Below are 14551 nucleotides of genomic sequence, written 5' to 3' on the forward strand. Positions count from 1 at the left end.
ACTTCGATAAACATTAGGAAAGCCCTATACGACGCTTTGCTCGCCGTTTCTTCGTTTCTGACGTCACACCGAGGAAAGTTCGCAGAGCAAAGCTCGACCGTGTGGACAGGGCCTTAAATGTAAATAAAATCAAATCACTCCGAAGATAAATATTTATATGTGACGAAAACCGATACTAGTAATATAATGAAGATCTGCTTGTTATTAATACGTGCTAGTAATACCAAATACAAGATATCGTTTTATCAAGTAATGCTTTCTCAAGATTATGTACGTTCGCTAAATACATCTGTGGAGTGCTGTGAGAATCCTTGAATAAAGTTTGGTTGTTTGAAGACAAAACTATCATATCTTGTTTTAGAAAGACCGCGTATAAATCCTGCATCGATATATACGATTGCTATTAAGGAAGTTCTGTGTATCCAAAACAAACCTGATAAGGGCGCTTCTGAAGAACGTGAACAGTTTTCAACAAAGGGAATAAGTTCTTCGTTCTGGTAGCAAACTATGGCTGCTCCTCCTTGTCCAGAGAGGAGGCAGGATTACCAATATTCATGGAGGCTTTAACAAGCAATTAAAGGGAAAGGACGATTGAAGTCTTTAATGCATTCATTCTCTTATTAAAGACTTCAATCGTTTCCCATAAGGATTACTTTGTCATTTTCGATCCAAAAATTAGCAAATGACAGAAGGCTGAAAGTTTCTCGAGTTTGAGTCTCAAAATTTGGGATTAGCAGTAAACGTTGAGAATCCTTTGAATTCTAATCGAAATGTCCTTTTTGGAGATATTACATTCAATAGGAATAATTGTTCCTGGTTCAAAGTTTCCTCAAGAAGGAATTCCTTGTTAGAGGAAAAGAGATAACAAGGATAATCAAATATAGAATTAATTTATTAAGAGTCCCAGGTATTCCACGTCCCTTCTAGTCTTCATATGAAAAGAACAATAATTTGCATCAACCTCAATAATAGCATTGGCACACCAAGTTGTAGGAGGAAGTTAGTTTGTTTATATAGGGTTTTTACTTTGCATGGAACCAGTGGTTATTCAGCAACGGGACCAACGGCTTTACGTGACTTCCGAACCACGTCGAGGGTGAACTATCACCAGAAATACAAATCTCTGACGACTCAATGGAATGCCCGAGAAACGAACTCGCGGTCATAGAGGTGGCAGGACAAGACCACACCGATCATACCACCGTGGCTCTTTTAGGAGGAATTATATAACTTGATATGGCTTTCCACAAATTCAAACATACATAACTAAGTTCACGAAGACAAACTAGACCAGTGAAACTAGTGATAAAACACTTGTTAGACCAGTGGAACTTCAGGCTGAAAATTTAACATAGTAAATTAGCGTGTCTACTTTCACTATCTTATAGTTACCATCATCGTTCATACATTAGTGTAGTTTTCAACTTGAAAGTGAAAAGTGCTGCCTTTTTCACCCGTAAGGAAAGGTACTACCAACTAGCACTGCCTAGCTTCAAATATTAACCGTTAATAACCCTAACAGTTTTAAAATACTTCAGAGATACACAAAAGGTCTTACCTAGATCTCAGTTTCTGCATAGGATTAGATTTTTTGGCTTACTGCCTTTAGACAGACTTTTTCCTTTTAATGCATTCTCTCTGGAACTAGAATATTTAGGACATCCATACTTAAACTAGGCAGTCTTAATTCTCTTCTCGCTCCTCAACTCACGCTTAATGATACTAGTTTTAGATATTTTCACACTTTAAAAATAATTTTATTAAATCTTCAGGTAATGAAGTAAGTGCCATTAAAATAACCACTAAACGACTGATTGGAAAGTAGTTAGTTATTAATTTATAAAAAAATTTGACAATCTTCAGTCAGAACCAGAAAATAGTACATGATTACATATACTTTAAACTAATTTTACTAAGGAGAATATTTTAAGATGAAAACAGCACTTTGCACGCCAGATTTCGACAAAATCGGGGTTTTCAAAGTACACATTTAAAAACCTTAGTAAATGAGACATACACTAGTAGGATGCTAAGAAATAAAAAATCTATGAGAGTATTTTCTATGAGAACCAAGATAATCAAAATTTGTAAGAGACCTCGTAAAAGACACTTAAAATACTACACTTAAACGATGCTAAGCAATAAGAGTAATACTGGTTTATTAAAAAAAAAGTTTGTAAAGAAAAAATTTTGGTACAGTAATCTATGACTAAAGTTGTAGCGTTAAGTGCAAGTACGTAACTAAAATTCCCAAACGCTACACTTTAGAAAATTAACCTCTGAATGACAGAAACTTAAGTTAGTAGATCAGTTGCAAGATGCCCAACCAAATCTCCATCAGCGAGCCTTTATAATTTGTCACAAATTCCAAGTAGTAGAAATCCTGAAGAATGATCCTTCATGGCCAGAGTTAAAAGTCAAGAATAGTTACCAAACCTCAGTATTGCAGCGTTCAGAACCAAGCCGTCACATCGAATTAAACTTCCTGAAAATTGAATATTTTCATTAAGTCTTATCTTAAATTCTTTGATTTATATTTGGTCTTAAACTCTGCATAGGTCTAAAATTTAGCGTACAGAAAAAAAAGAAGTTAAGCGGTCAGTTCAGTAGGTCTATTCGGTAGGTCTAAAACTAACGTTGAGAAAAACTGACATTCAGTAACTTACAACTATTTGACATTCACAGCTCTCCATAATTAGGAAATTCTAAATTTATCTGTTAAGTTTAACGGTCATTAAAAGAAACAGCAATGTCAGTCACTTTTCAACTTAAAATTGAAACGAACCGCTTATATTAATCAAATAAGTTTCTTTAACATTAACACAACCTAGTCCCATTCTTAAAACAAGCCTTTGGAAGTAATTATAAAATTTTTAAAAAATTGAGTAATTTTAACAGACCCACACTTACATTGCGCATTGACATTGCGCATTGAACTTTTAATGTAAGATATAAAAGCATTGACCGTCAAATTATTACTGACTAGTCAAGTTCTTACCTTTTATAGAAGCAGGTCTCTAAAACGGTCATCGCTCCAATTTAGAAAAGTTTCCAGAACTGACAGTCCCTGGAAAATAGGAATTTTCACTCATTAAGGAGTGAGAAGTTTGCTTACGTATTAATTTAACAGATTAAAAACATTTATCAAAACCAGGCACCATCAAGTTTAATACATTAAAGTCCATATTAAATACCACACATTCATATTTAACAAAACTGATTTAAATTAACCATTGAAGTCTGAAGACACTACAGTAGTCTTATTAAAACTATTTAAAAGATAAATTTTAAGAACCCAAGTATTAAATACCTAGTTATACAGCATTAATTTGAATAAAAGTCCTCTTTACGCCAGAATATAGCATTTAATGTAAAAAAAACTCCCTACCATTGTATATGGAAAGAATAAGTGTGAAGTATATACTGTATGAGACTTCGATAACTTAAAATCAAATCTTATTAAAGCAATAGAAGTTAGAGATTTCTTAAAATCTTAAAATAAACAGCGCTTATAACAACAGTATAGTAAATACCATGAAATCTTTCAAATAGTTTTCACGAAGTTAAATATTACTTTAAATCTACTTTTATACTTCGCTTTTGAACACCTCTCTTTAGCATTCAATTTATCTTTGATGACCACATCCAACGTTACACGAAACCATTGAAGTTAAAATGGTCAAAAGTAAAACTACGAAAACAACATACCGTCACCCGAATTGTACCCTTGACACTAAGAACTTAATTGACATGTTAAAACTACTTGCTGTAATCTGAATGTTAATGCACATTGACATAAAAAGCTACGTAAAAGAAATAAATCTATCTCACTGTTTCAGCAAAGTTAAATTGTATTTCCGATAAAATCTAACATCCCCACAGGAGCAAAAAATCTTTTGAATAAAAACGAAAGCCATCACAAAAATACTTCAAAATACTTCTTTATTGGCACATCTAACACCAAGTTAAATAAACATCCAAACCCTCAAGACCTATTCCCACCTCACCTCACCGCTCCCCTTTTAGACCTCTAACTAGACACTTCAACACCACGAACTACACAGAGAACTGATAAGGCTATTTTCTCCTGCTCGAAGTCAGTTTTTCCTGGAACCCCGGCTCGGGAAGGGTAGGGGGTGGGGGGTGGGGTGGGGGTGGGGGTGGGGGTGGGGGGTGATGGGAGGGAGTTTAGAAACGCTGCTATGAAACTTACGAGGAGACTAATAACGCTGCCATCTGTTGGGAATTGGGAGGAAACTCTAAAAACTGAAGAAAACAAAATGATCACAGTGTTTGAAAATCCACTTATCGAGATGAATTTTTTGAATGATTTATATAATAATAAAAAGTCATTCCAATTCTTAACCTACGTTTCAAATATCAACTCATTTATGGGGGAAATCAAAGAAAACCAAGTTTCATAATGAAATATTAATCTATAAAACGAACAGGGGCGCATTTTATTATTTATGCCTTTATGAAATCATATTTAGCCGAATGAAACCGCGCATATTTTCCTCCTGATGTTCACTAACTATTATCATTAATTTTTTTTTTTTTATTTATTTTTTTTTTGCTTTATCACAGTCCCTCTAATTCGAACTGGGTGGTATTTATAGTGTGGGGTTCCGGGTTGCATCCTGCCTCCTTAGAGAGTCCATCACATTTTTTCTACTATGTGCGCCGTTTCTAGGATCACACTCTTCTGCATGAGTCCTGGAGCTACTTCAGCCTCTAGTTTTTCCAGATTCCTCTTCAGGGATCTTGGGATCGTGCCTAGTGCTCCTATGATTATGGGTACGATTTCCACTGGCATATCCCATATCCTTCTTATTTCTATTTTCAGGTCTTGATACTTTTCCTTTTCTCTCTCTTCATCTCTGGTGTCCCATGATATTGTGACATCAATGAGTGATACATTCTTCTTGATTCTGTCAATCAACGTCACGTCTGGTCTATTTGCACGTATCACCCTATCTGTTCTGATACCATAGTCCCAGAGGATATTTCCTGATCGTTTTCTATCACTCCTTCAGGTTGGTGTTCGTACCACTTATTACTGCAAGGTAGCTGGTGTTTCTTGCACAGGCTCCAGTGGAGGGCTTTTGCTACTGAATCATGCCTCTTTTTATACTGGTTCTGTGCAAGTGCCGGACATTCGCTTGCTATGTGGTTTATGGTTTCATTTTTCGTATTGCACTGCCTACATATGGGAGCACTGCCTACATATGGGAGAGATGTTATTTCCATCTATCGTTCTTTGAACATATCTGGTTCTTAGGGCCTGATCTTGTGCCGCTGTTATCATTCCTTCAGTTTCCTTCTTGAGCTCTCCCATCTGTAGCCATTGCCACGTGTCATCGCTGGCTAGTTCTTTATTCTGTCTCTTGTATTGTCCGTGCATTGGTTTGTTGTGCCATTCCTCTGTTCTGTTATTATTATTATTATTATTATTATTATTATTATTATTATTATTATTATTATTATTGTTGTTGTTGTTGTTGTTGTTGTTGCATGCTGGAAACAGACCTTCTTTCAAACATGTTTTATTTAAAATAATGGCAGAATTCACTGATTTGATTTTGTACAAAATTCTTTCACTTTTCCTTATGAAGTGTCTTTCTGGCACGCTGGTATTACTAAGCAGCTGTCCAATATTCATCATGCTGTAGGTCGTCAACGGAATTTCGGGCTGGTTTTATCAAGGCGACGGGGTATCAGGGACACGCTGGGGATCAGCAACAGGTGTGTCTCGTAGGTCGGGAATAGGCCGTAGTCGTCAGGGGTCGATCCGGTATATCTTACGTTTTTCTTCTTTTCTGGTTTTTCCTTTAGGGGTCTCCATGTTTCGACCACCTTTTCTTTATCGGTGTCCGATAAATGCCATTTATGGGGAGGAATAGGGATTCAATGATGCATGCACTTTTTTCATTTCTAAATCATGCATTTGATTGGGGGTTAATTTATCCACATCGGCCTATTCGCTCCATCTTCCCCCTAACCCCCAACCCCCAAACATCCCAGGATGCACCGACCTCCTTTTACCACCCTCTATCGCTTGAAAGCAGCGATAGATAGATATAAGGGGTATTTCAAACATTTCCCTCATCAAAGAAACCTAGAAATGTTCTCGAAAGATTTTCTGCTCAGAAAACTTGTTCTTTCATTTCCCACAATATTTGCGTAAACTCGTGTTATACCCTGTATGTACACATGCACATAGATACATATATACTTTATATATATAAACATATACATACAATGTACATGTGTATATACACATGCATGTATACATATGTATATATATATAAACGTATACATACATTATAAATGTGTATACATATACATATATACAGAAATACTAAATGCTTTCCATTTTGTATGGGAACCAATATTTGGAAAAAATTGTTTGCAAACAGTTTGCAAACAATGTTTGCTAGTGTTCAGTTTCCGCTCTTTTTCAAGGGATAGCGGTGATGGATTTGGTATCAGTGTTGGGGGAAGCAAATTTGATACATAGGCCTAAAGGCGTATACATGCGTGACCTCTTAATTGATGTCGACTTATAAAACAATACTTGATATTATGGATACAAAATTAAAATCACGTCCAAGACTATACTATAACGTCTCTCTCAGTGGGTCTTGCGAGAGAGAAAGAGAGAGAGAGAGAGAGAGAGAGAGAGAGAGAGAGAGAGAGAGAGAGAGAGAGATAGTAGGTGTGAGGAATCCTCTCATAACGCTTTTATTCTCTAATGTTGTTGTGTATTAATTTTTTCCGTGTCATCTATCTCTTATTGTAATTATTAGCATCTGTCTCATAAGAAATTATTGATTGATTTTCACTGCGTATTGCCTGCCGTCTGTCAGGTAATCGACAGACAGGAACTATTGCTGTAGTATTTGTATTCATGGGAAAACCAAATGTATTCATTCGCATGCCCATGTATTTTGTAAAAATATGTACGTGTATATTGCATGACATAATAAGGGTGAAGGAAGCACATCTGATTTTGCTCTGTTCTAGCATGTAAGTACGTAGTATCTGTATTATATTGAGAACGAACTGGATAATTATTATGAAATGTTTTATGTTCATGAAAACCTTGTAAGTCAGTTCTGCATTCGTGGTAATTGTAAAACTTGTCTCTTTTCTCCAACAAAACGTACTACAGCTTATTGGCTCAACTTTTGAGTTGACCTGTCTGTCATCTAGTGTTGTGAAGTGATGTGTGTGTGGATTTAGAAAGGGCGATTCTCCTGATTCTTTGACTTCTATTGTAATTTGTTTCATTTGAGTGCCATTCATTCATTGATTTCATTTGTCACTGGTATTACTCTTTGATATGTTTAAACTTTAGTTATTAAATTAATTTTAACTTTAAATTAAGAACCGATTTTGACAACAGCAGATGACGTAACCCAAACGTGATGTGTTACAATGCATTCATTCTTTAGGTCCGGCAATCTGTAATTTGTCTTTGTAATTATATATATAGGTTAGTAAAATTTGGTGAATTTCTGAATTAATCTTAGGGTGAAGACTGAGTTACATTATTGTAAACTTAGTCATGTTTAATGAGTTTTTATTTATTTATTATTATTTTTTTTGAGAAAACAACTGCAAATATGTATTAGGCAATTACATTAGTTGAAGTGATTTAATTTATTATAACCGAATAAGTTTCGATATCAGTACGCTAGGAAGTGGTGTATTATAATCGTGGATTTTCTTTATATTAATGTAGCTTATTGATAAAAAAAGGAACAATTATGATGTGCTCTTTTCCAATTTTTTTGAACTCATAGCCCTGAATAGGGCATTCGTTTGGCTTAGGTTTGCCACATGTATACCATAAATCATGCATAATATGCTGTCCATTCTCTTGGGAAAATATATAATTTCAAAATATCCGGATCATAAAAGGTAGCATATAGACCTACATGTTTCACATCGTTTTTGTCTGTTTACAATGCTTATGACATTGATTTTAAGCCTAGACCTATGTTATATATTAGGTTGTTTATTATCATTATTACTTCAGCAAACATTTGATTTAACATACAGCATATTACCTAAAGTGACAAATGTGGCTTAAAAAAGAAAAGAAAGAATAAACTACTTATGAATACCGAAGGATTTATGGAGCTTGTCAACTTACTCTGTGGGGAACGCAAAGAAATGAATGAAAAGCAACCGTTTTTAGTAAAGAAATACATTTTAGTGCAGTTTTTTGTAACTTCCCACTTTTTGCTGAAAACTTTATGAATAAATTTACTTGCCCTTGTTCACTTTGTAGCCTAATTTACCCATCAAATCATATACAACAATCATAACTATAAAACAGTAATCACACACACACGCACACACAAATCACACACACACACATTATATATATATATATATATATATATATATCTATAATATATATATATATATATATATATATATATATATATCGAATGTAATAAACCAGCTTCAAGACCGAACATTGTCCGCGTATCTCGTTCGATTCTAAATTTGACTATCATTAAAGTTACGTAATGTTTCAAAATATATGAAGCACCTGAATTTCGGAAAGGGGAAAATCTAACTCTAAAAAGGTTTAATAAGTAAACCCAACTCGTATACTGATAAAGATACGGTTAATATAATATAAGCAGGGTGACTATTTCGTCTAGTTAGTGTAGCAACATAACATTGCTTGGCAATTAACACTACACCTCCCGGTGCGGAGCTACTTTCTCGGTGATGTGAGGACTTCGCGGCAACCCTGTACAGTAACAGTAACAGCCTTACGATCAAGTCGTGATTCCCTGCTCCTATACCTAGACCGTGGCTCCTATTACTGATGACATCTAAGATTAACGGCACAAAGCTCTGTGATTCAACTTGGGATCAAATGGAAAACGTGAGTACTAAAGCTTGTAAAATATAAGTACTTTATAAAAGGAAGAAAACTGCCAGTCAATTTTTCTGACGAGCACAATTCTCTTCCATGACGACCTTGAGTTTATTCTTGGTGGAAATCTCTGTAGCTACGTTGAAGCTTAGATATAAAGAAAATAACTCAAAATGGCATCACTAGGTCAAGAACTCTGGTGGAGAATAACTGCCAGTGCAAAAATAGATTGTCATTCAAACCACCGCATTTTTCATGTCAAATTTGGGTGATAGAGTCATTAATTAATCTGTCAGTTGATTCCACTTGGATAACAGCACGATACCGGGCGCGGGTTAAACATTTCAGCTCTTTTGTTAAATGTTAAACTCGATCATTTTGCCACAGTTCCGAATCGAAATGCTCGTCCATAAAGTTGTTTGGTTTGTACAAAGCTCATCGGGCAACATTACGAAGAATATTATAATGTTAATGAGTGGTTTCCTTGTTCTGCAAATTAGCTTCGGGCTTGTTCTGTTTTATAGGCCTAAATCTCTATGGTTGGTTACAGGTAGCATATTGCACGTGGCGAAAACTACCCATTTCGCTCTCCGGAAAAAAAGAAAAAGAAAAAATCAAAACATTACCCAAACAGGAATATGAGAAAAGTATAACTGAAAAGAGAAAAATTATTTACTAGATCTAAGAGAGGTACCAAATAACCATATGGTTCTTGTGCCGGATCACCAGACCAAATTTTCATAATTCAAATAAATCTGAGAGAGAAAGCAAAATCTATTCAGTTTTGCATTCTGATACAATTCTCTCCTCCATCACTTTGGTGAAAAGTGAAGACACTGTAGCCCTTCTTCCTTAACGGATTAGCTACATGGTATTATTGATAAAGAACGAACCATAACGGCAAATAATGAAAAAAAGCAAGCAGAAAATAAAAACACAGTTTCCCTCTTTGCGCAGAGTTAGCGCAGACAATAGAGACCCAACCACGTCACGTCTCTTCTGTCTCCATCTCACCCCGAATTTACCTGCAAGTGAGAAGCCCTGGTACTATTGCCTAGTCCAAGGTCTAGAGAATAAGTGACCCTATATAGGGGCCTAGACCTTACAGCAAACATGAAAAGGACGCAGTCGACGCTTCTTTATATTTTGATTCAAAATGAGATGAAACGAAGAAACGAAAAAACTTCATGCAACCTGGAACGTCTACCTTTAGACTAGCGGTTCCCAAACTGGGGGCCATAAGTTTGGGAACCACTGTGAATCTAGACGATATTATTCTTCCGAACTTCGAAAGTCTTGCCATTGCTTTGCATCTCGTTTCCTTACTTGTACCCAGAGAGAGAGAGAGAGAGAGAGAGAGAGGGTGGAGGGGGGTGGGGAGAGTTGTAGTGGAATTATTCAATTTAAAATTCATGAATACCCGGCCGGTTCATTGTTCTCCACGTAATACCTCTTTCAAACAAAACATTCTGACTGGCGGCACATTGACCTAGATTTTAAGTGCTGTTTATTTATAAGAATGTGCTATCATGTAGTAAAGAAAGAAGGGCCATATAGTATGGTTTTCAACCTAAAACGATCCAATGGCGAGATGAAAAACGTCGTGATCTAAGAAATCACGGATCCATAATGTGCGGAGATGTTTAGCTCGAACTCTGTAATTGTAAATGATGCAGCAACACCAGTGGGAAGGAAGTCACACCACAGAGCAGCAACTGAAGCTCTCACTCCAAGGAGAGAAAGGACATAGTAACAGTACAGACAGAGGAGCAATTTGAAAGGATTAGGGATAGAGAATATATCGACAATGCTGGCTATAACTATGTGACGGTATCGTGGTTTTTACGTTGCATGGAACCAGTAACGTTATTCAGCAACGGGAGCAACGGCTTTACGCAACTTCCCAACCAGAAATACACATCTCTCACACCTCAATGGAATGCCTGAGAATCGAACTCGCAGCCACGAAGGTGGCCCGCCAACACTTTACCGACCACGCCACTGAGGCGCTTTGGAATTAGTGTTTCCATCCTGTCACCAATAAAATGTGAGAGGTCCTCACTTCTCCCCCAACAATCTGAGTCTTAAGGCCGCCACTAACGTTCAGTTTATTTCCCGCGCAGTTTTAACTGCACAGTTGGACTGTGCAGTAAATAGCTTGTTTCTCAAATCGAATGAACCTCAGTCCAAAAAGGTGCGCATTGCGCATTGCAATTTTAATGTGGTGGAGGCAACTTTTTTGCCTCAGACAGCAAACGATTACGATCTTAATTATCTTTCCATGGAACTCTTCCTTCATTCATAAAATATTCCGTAAACATTTTGAAAGTCCTTGGGGCCAAATTTAAACGCTTAACAAATTCACCATGGGAAATATTTAATTCGTTTTTAATCAACCCCCCCTCTTTCACTGGACGTCTTACTTGACGTTTGGGAATTTTTTTAAGATGTCAACAAGCCAATTACAGCCAGAGCATCGTGAGCTGAAGCGCCTCAGTGGCATGGTCGGTATGGTCTTGGCCTGCCACCTCGGTAGCCGCGAGTTCGATTCTCGGGCGTTCCATTGAGGAGCTAGAGATGTGTATTTCTGGTGATAGAAGTTCACTCTCGACGTGGTTCGGAAGTCACGTAAAGCCGTTGGGCCCGTTGCTGGATAACCTCAGGTTCCATGCGACGTATAAACACCATACGAACATCGTGAGCTGACGCCATGGCTCCTAAGGAGGACTGAGGAAACGGCCTGTGTGGCGAAGATTTGCCTGCGCAGTTATAACTGTGCAGACAAAACTGAACATTAGTGGCGGCCTGAAGAAGAAAAAAAAACCACTCTATTTGGTGTATGTAAAGTAGTCTCCCAGGTATCGAAGCTGACGGTGTGAAAGAGAAGATAAGCAAACGCTCTTGACACGACATGAGGTAACTGAAGAGAAGGGGAAAAATCAGTGGAAGTAATTGAACACTATATGTAACACAACATGTTACTAGAAGTTGAAGGAAGAGTTATTAGCACCGTGACGTCATTGACAGGAGATTTTAGACCCATAAGCCTAGTCACAGATGTCTTCTTGTTATGCCAAGTGCAACGTATTGTAATTAAGAGAAAAAAAAAAAAAAGGATTAGGTGACAAATTTAAAGGAAAACTATTTGCTGTATTTTGTTAGACTTATACAAACTTATCATTCTAAGTCAAGTAGTGAAAGAACAATTCCCATTAATGATGTCAGTGCACAAGTAGATTAAATTAAGAACTATATATAAAACGAGAAGCATTCGATCGAGGAACCGGCTCGATTCCTCTGATGAGAGTCGAATTAAAGTTCTCGAAAGCTCTTCCGTTTTTAACAACCCACCAATTGATGGATTTCTACACCATTTCAGTGATTCATGTGATTGTGAGATTTTTAAATATGACATACAATTGGTAATAACACTGTTCTTGATGGAATTGTTGTTTTCACCAGAATCTGTAACAAGGACAGATATTTAATTCATGAAGAAGAAGAAAAAGAAGAAGAGGCACCAGCTCGACGTCGAATACGACGCTTGAAATTTGTAAGAATATGGAATGACATTCTTCTTGTTTGTGCAGCCTGTTTGACATTAAAGATCATTCTCTACTATTCCTCGTCATACATAGTAAATAACGCTGAGACCTTTGTAGATTTACATAAGACTTGACCATTGTAAATTGTTATTAAGCTTTACAGGGTTTTCATGGGAAATGTGAACTCCGTTTTCTAAATTGTATAATGATACCATTTAGATACGAAAGTAAATGGCATAGGTTCACTCACTGTTTAATCTCTTTACTGTGCCTCTAATTTCACCTTTGCTTTCTCCATCTTCGCCATTCAACTACTCTAATCATAATTTCTTAGCATAACTGTGGGGGTTTCTCCCAATTCCACCTGGATTTCTTTACCTTGTTGTCCAAACACTTATGTGACGTCTTGTCACTGTTTTGAGCGCTGTCTCACTCTTTCAGTGTCTGCTGGTTATTGGTGTTAGCGTTGGGTACATGTCTGCTGGAGGGAGGACGATTGCTTGGCCCAACGTGTTTGCTGTACATATAAGTGAGACTAATTCAACGGTCTACGACACCGAAATCCATTTAGACAGCGTGCAGATGGACATGATATGTACGTAGGTTCAAGCCATAGATTAGAAGAAACATTCTCTCTCTCTCCCTCAGTTGTCATTCATACTTACTTTTGTAACACGTTAGCCCTCACTTGCCTTACGTGATTAGTTCGAAGAAAAGGTATGAGCTTGGAGCACAGTAATAACTGGCCTATTGTACATTTCATAATTTTATGAAATGTCGGTTACTTCTGCGGCAATACGTCTTTACACAGAGCATCCCCGCTGAGAACATGGTTCGCTGCAAACTATAATGGTATGTCAATTGCTACAGTTACCATCAATTCAAGGGGTAGCTACCCTGTCTTTAATGGTAAATAGCTGTTTTAAGTACCTACCCCGTCAAAAGAAAAGCTTACTTCAGGAAGTATTGCACTATGATTTCTGGGAAAGCTAGGCGAGAGTGTTCCTAATTAAACTTTGAGGGCTGCTGCCTTACGTGTAACTGATTTTACTATAGTAGATTCACATCAGCCATGCATCTGATGTCTAGGCCAGTCTCTTACGACGCTCCTGATTGGCGGTTGATAAGCCAATCACAGGTCTGGAAAGTGGAAACTCTCAGTCTCTCGAGAGAGTTCACATGGGCAGGATGTATGTTCCACCTCTCCTTAGGGATACTTTTTGAAAGATGTATCCCTCAGGAAAAGTGGAACATGTATCCTGCCTATGAACTCTCGAAAGAGACTGAGAGTATCCAGCTCTGTGACTGGCTTATCAACAGCCAATCAGCAGCGTCGTGAGGGACTGGCCTAGACATCAAATGTACAATGGTGCTCAAATCTCACGCGACATGATTCTTTTTGTATCGTCCAGATTTTCAGACTCAACGTGACGTTGCCAAGTAGAGCTAAACTTTTTTTTTATTTGTAATGTCATACTTGTCGACAAGTTTGCGAATTCACAGCTAGCCCTATGTTCCTTATGGTTGAATAGATATGATCCCTTTTATGCATTGGTATAATTCGTAATCTGTGTGATTTAAACAGTTTTTTTTTTTTTTACGTTGCTCAATTCAAAGTGCGGCGTGATTAGATTAGCGGTGCCAAAATTAAAAGCACACTTAATATGCTCCTCGGATTGGTCAACATAACCACGTCTGCATCATTGTGACAGTAGACATAATAAGCTCAACAGTCATAAAAACAATTCAAAGTAGGAATATGAATTAAAACAAGTTTTCTTTGAATGTTGAAGTTGTCGGCTGTGTTTAAGCTGCCTGTAATTTGCAAAATGATTTATAGGCCTAATAAAATAATCTAAGCCATCAGAAATGTAATCTGTTACTAATGTTTTTATTTGTAAAGATTACCTGTTCTTTGAGGAATAAAAGATGATGATGATTTTGGTTATATGTAGAATATGGCTATTAATCGAAATATCATAAGTATTAATATCAAGGTGTATGGAACACTTGTTTTTCAACTGGTTTAAAATATTATTTTCTTAAAAGTCCTTCTGCTCGCTTTTGGTGTATAATTAATTCTTTCATAAGGTAAATTGAAGTG

At 36.9% G+C, this 14551-nt stretch overlaps 2 long non-coding RNA genes across 2 annotated transcripts; one reads left to right on the forward strand and one right to left on the reverse strand.

The window, feature by feature from the left end:
- Positions 1-2046: 2046 nt before the first annotated feature.
- On the reverse strand, positions 2047-3222 carry LOC135204451 (uncharacterized). The gene is made up of 2 exons (XR_010312226.1): positions 2999-3222; positions 2047-2485 (listed from the first exon to the last, which is right to left on the reverse strand). It is a non-coding gene; the product is annotated as an uncharacterized LOC135204451 (long non-coding RNA).
- Positions 3223-8439: 5217 nt separating this feature from the next.
- Positions 8440-13042, forward strand: LOC135204452 (uncharacterized). The gene is made up of 3 exons (XR_010312228.1): positions 8440-8911; positions 12365-12455; positions 12889-13042. It is a non-coding gene; the product is annotated as an uncharacterized LOC135204452 (long non-coding RNA).
- Positions 13043-14551: the final 1509 nt, after the last annotated feature.

This window comes from Macrobrachium nipponense, chromosome 47 (assembly GCF_015104395.2).
Source record: "Macrobrachium nipponense isolate FS-2020 chromosome 47, ASM1510439v2, whole genome shotgun sequence".
NCBI classification, from domain to species: domain Eukaryota; kingdom Metazoa; phylum Arthropoda; class Malacostraca; order Decapoda; family Palaemonidae; genus Macrobrachium; species Macrobrachium nipponense.